Here is a 4,654-nt window from a genome sequence, read left to right as displayed (position 1 = left end):
AAGTTTCAATTTCTCTACTTCTATAATACATAGTAATACCTACAAAAATAGTTATTACTTTACATTCCCCATATGTCTACTTAATGTTTGGATCATTTTGGGAATGACATTTTATTTTTTGGGGATGTTACAGGCTTAGAAGTTTAGAAGCAAATCTTGAAAGTTTGCAGAAATTTTCAAAAACCCACTTTTTAAGGACCAGTTCAGGTCTGAAGTCACTTTGTGAGGCTTACATATTAGAAACCACCCAAAAATGACCCCATTCTAGAAACTACACCCCTTTAAGGTATTCAAAACTGATTTTACAAACTTTGTTAATCCTTTAGGTGTTCCACAAGAATTAATGGGAAATAGAGATAAAATTTCAAAATTTCACTTTTTTGGCAGAATTTCCATTTTAATAATTTTTAAACTCCCAAAAAAGTAACCCCATTTTAGAAACTACGGGATAGGGTGGCAGTTTTGTTGGTACTATTTTAGGGTACATATGATTTTTGGTTGCTCTATATTACACTTTTTGTGAGGCAAGGTAACAAGAAATAGCTGTTTTGGCACAGTTTTTATTTTTTGTTATTTACAACATTCATCTGACAGGTTAGATCATGTGGTATTTCTATAGAGCAGGTTGTCACGGACGCGACAATACCAAATATGACAACTTTTTTGGTTGTTTGTTTCAGTTTTACAAAATTTTACAACAAAGCATATTTTTTTTTTTATAATTCTTTACTGTCTCCACATTCTAAAAGCCATAGTTTTATTTATTTTTTGGGCGACTGTCTTGTGTAGGGGCTCATTTCTTTCGGGATGACATGACGGTTTGATTGGCACTATTTTGGGGTGCGTATGACTTTTTGATCGCTTGCTATTACACTTTTTGTGATGTAAGGTGACGCGGACGCAGTGATACCCAATATGTCTATTTATGTAAGTTTTACACAATAATATCATTTTTGAAACAAAAAAAATCATGTTTTAGTGTCTCCATATTCTGAGAGCCATAGTTTTTTCAGTTTTTGGTCGATTATCTTAGGTAGGGTCTCATTTTTTTTGCGGGATGAGATGACGGTTTGATTGGCACTATTTTGGGGTGCGTATGATTTTTTAATCGCTTGCTATTACACCTTTTGTGATGGCTTGTTTTACACCTTTTTTTTTATGGTGTTCACCTGATGGGTTAGGTCATGTGATATTTTTATAGAGCATGTTATTACGGACGAGGCGATACCTAATATGTATACTTTTTTAAATTTACTTAAGTTTTACACAATAACAGCTTTTTTAAAACAAAAAAAATGATGTTTTAGTGTCTCCATATTCTGAGACATATTTTATTTTTATTTTTTTGGGTGATTGTCTTAAGTAGGGGCTCATTTTTTGCGGGATGAAGTGACGGTTAGGATGGTACTATTTTGGTGGGCATACGCCTTTTTGATCGCTTGCTGTTGTACTTTTAGTGATGTAAGGTGACAAAAAAATTGTTTATTTAGCACAGTTTTTATTTTAAATTTTTTACAATGTTCATCTGAGGGGTTAGTTCATGTGATATGTTTATAGAGCCGGTCGATACGGATGTGGCGATACCTAATATGTTTTTTTACTTTATTTGGGGGAAATGAATTATTTTTTTTTTTTTTACTTGAAACTTTTAATTTTATGGGGGGAAAACTTTATTTTTTAAACTTTTTTTTCACTTAATTTTTTGTCCCAGTTTGGGACTTCAACTTTTGGGGGTCTGATCCCCTTTACAATGCATTCCAATACTTCTGTATTGGAATGCATTGGCTGTATGAGTAATACAGTGTGTATTACTCATACAGCTTCCTGCCTGTGAAATCCAGGGGGCTGGATCTCACAGGCTCTTCACCGGAAGGCAGCGCCGATGCCTAACGAAGGCATCGCGCTGCCTTCCATGCCATCGGGTCCCCATTACAGCCGCACAGGGACCCGATGGCACCGTTGACTGCCCGCCGCAACTCCCGTAAACGCCGCAAACCGCAGGTCTGAATTGACCCCCCCCGCGCATTGTCCCAGGGTGCCTGCTCAATGATCGGAAATACACAGGATGTACAGGTACGCCCTGTGTCCTTAAGAGGTTAAAAGACACTGCTGTGAGGTGAGGGACTATGGATAAGACATCTAACACCCGAACTACTAGTACAATACAAGTGCTAATTTGTAGCCACCAACCTGCCTCTATAATCCCTACTGGTGCTAAAAAATTGCACTTGGAAATTGTTGCTATTGAATGTACCTAAAGTTACACTTTGAACTCAGTAAAAAAGACTTTATATTTACTTCTGGCCTCATTCTTCAAAACAATCCCCAGTAGAAAAGCACGTGCTGTCAATCGTAGTGCAGTCAGTTCTTACTGGTGGTCGCATTTGTGTGTTATCCCCTCCCCTCTGGTCCCCAGCTCATATGATCGACACTCTAACTCAGTGGTGGTGAATAGTGTTGATCGTGAATATTCTAATCGCAAATTTTTATCGCGAATATCGGCACTTCGAGAATTCACGAAGATGTAGAATACACTGCGTGCAGAATTATTAGGCAAATGAGTATTTTGACCACATCATCCTCTTTATGCATGTTGTCTTACTCCAAGCTGTATAGGCTCGAAAGCCTACTACCAATTAAGCATATTAGGTGATGTGCATCTCTGTAATGAGAAGGGGTGTGGTCTAATGACATCAACACCCTATATTAGGTGTGCATAATTATTAGGCAACTTCCTTTCCTTTGGCAAAATGGGTCAAAAGAAGGACTTGACAGGCTCAGAAAAGTCAAAAATAGTGAGATATCTTGCAGAGGGATGCAGCACTCCTAAAATTGCAAAGCTTCTGAAGCGTGATCATCGAACAATCAAGCGTTTCATTCAAAATAGTCAACAGGGTCGCAAGAAGCGTGTGGAAAAAAAAAGGCGCAAAATAACTGCCCATGAACTGAGAAAAGTCAAGCGTGCAGCTGCCAAGATGCCACTTGCCACCAGTTTGGCCATATTTCAGAGCTGCAACATCACTGGAGTGCCCAAAAGCACAAGGTGTGCAATACTCAGAGACATGGCCAAGGTAAGAAAGGCTGAAAGACGACCACCACTGAACAAGACACACAAGCTGAAACGTCAAGACTGGGCCAAGAAATATCTCAAGACTGATTTTTCTAAGGTTTTATGGACTGATGAAATGAGAGTGAGTCTTGATGGGCCAGATGGATGGGCCCGTGGCTGGATTGGTAAAGGGCAGAGAGCTCCAGTCCGACTCAGACGCCAGCAAGGTGGAGGTGGAGTACTGGTTTGGGCTGGTATCATCAAAGATGAGCTTGTGGGGCCTTTTCGGGTTGAGGATGGAGTCAAGCTCAACTCCCAGTCCTACTGCCAGTTTCTGGAAGACACCTTCTTCAAGCAGTGGTACAGGAAGAAGTCTGCATCCTTCAAGAAAAACATGATTTTCATGCAGGACAATGCTCCATCACACGCGTCCAAGTACTCCACAGCGTGGCTGGCAAGAAAGGGTATAAAAGAAGAAAATCTAATGACATGGCCTCCTTGTTCACCTGATCTGAACCTCATTGAGAACCTGTGGTCCATCATCAAATGTGAGATTTACAAGGAGGGAAAACAGTACACCTCTCTGAACAGTGTCTGGGAGGCTGTGGTTGCTGCTGCACGCAATGTTGATGGTGAACAGATCAAAACACTGACAGAATCCATGGATGGCAGGCTTTTGAGTGTCCTTGCAAAAAAAGGTGGCTATATTGGTCACTGATTTGTTTTTGTTTTGTTTTTGAATGTCAGAAATGTATATTTGTGAATGTTGAGATGTTATATTGGTTTCACTGGTAAAAATAAATAATTGAAATGGGTATATATTTGTTTTTTGTTAAGTTGCCTAATAATTATGCACAGTAATAGTCACCTGCACACACAGATATCCCCCTAAAATAGCTAAAACTAAAAACAAACTAAAAACTACTTCCAAAAATATTCAGCTTTGATATTAATGAGTTTTTTGGGTTCATTGAGAACATGGTTGTTGTTCAATAATAAAATTAATCCTCAAAAATACAACTTGCCTAATAATTCTGCACTCCCTGTATAGTGCTATATATTCTTTTATTTTTATTTTTTTATTCTTTTTATTAAAAATATGGAACGCTTCACGAATTTGCGTGTCATCCTTGCGCAGGGGCCATGCTAATCTTCTCTGTATCATTCCAATTTTAGTATATGCGCTGCCGAAGCAAGCACAGTGCTATATATTCTTAATCGTGAATCTTCTAGATTCTTTTTTCATCAGTAACCTCCCTTCTTGCTGGTGGGCCAATGAGAAGGCTGCAATATCCTTGTCAGAGCTTAGCAACATCCCTAGCAACCAATAGGAAAGTTGCCTACCCCTTTACTATATAAGGAACTCCCCAGCAGCCATTCTCTGCTGTTTTTTTTGCAGTTCTGAGAGAGAGAGCAGTGACATTGCTGTGCTTTGTGCTTTCATCTGGATCCTATTCCTTATCCAATTACATTAGATACAGTGTTTCCCCGAAAATAAGACATACCCATAAAATAAGCCGTAGCAGGATTTCTAAGTATTTGTTTGCGCAATATAAGCCATACCCCGAAAATAAGACATAGCGATAGGCGTGGCTAAACGTACCG

At 39.0% G+C, this 4,654-nt stretch overlaps 1 non-coding gene across 1 annotated transcript; it reads right to left on the bottom strand.

Moving 5' to 3' along the window:
- Positions 1-4,142: 4,142 nt before the first annotated feature.
- Positions 4,143-4,249, bottom strand: LOC120992621. Its single transcript, XR_005777024.1, has one exon. It is a non-coding gene; the product is annotated as a U6 spliceosomal RNA (small nuclear RNA).
- Positions 4,250-4,654: the final 405 nt, after the last annotated feature.

This window comes from Bufo bufo, chromosome 2 (assembly GCF_905171765.1).
Source record: "Bufo bufo chromosome 2, aBufBuf1.1, whole genome shotgun sequence".
NCBI lineage: Eukaryota > Metazoa > Chordata > Amphibia > Anura > Bufonidae > Bufo > Bufo bufo.
This window is presented reverse-complemented; position numbering and strand designations above follow the sequence as displayed.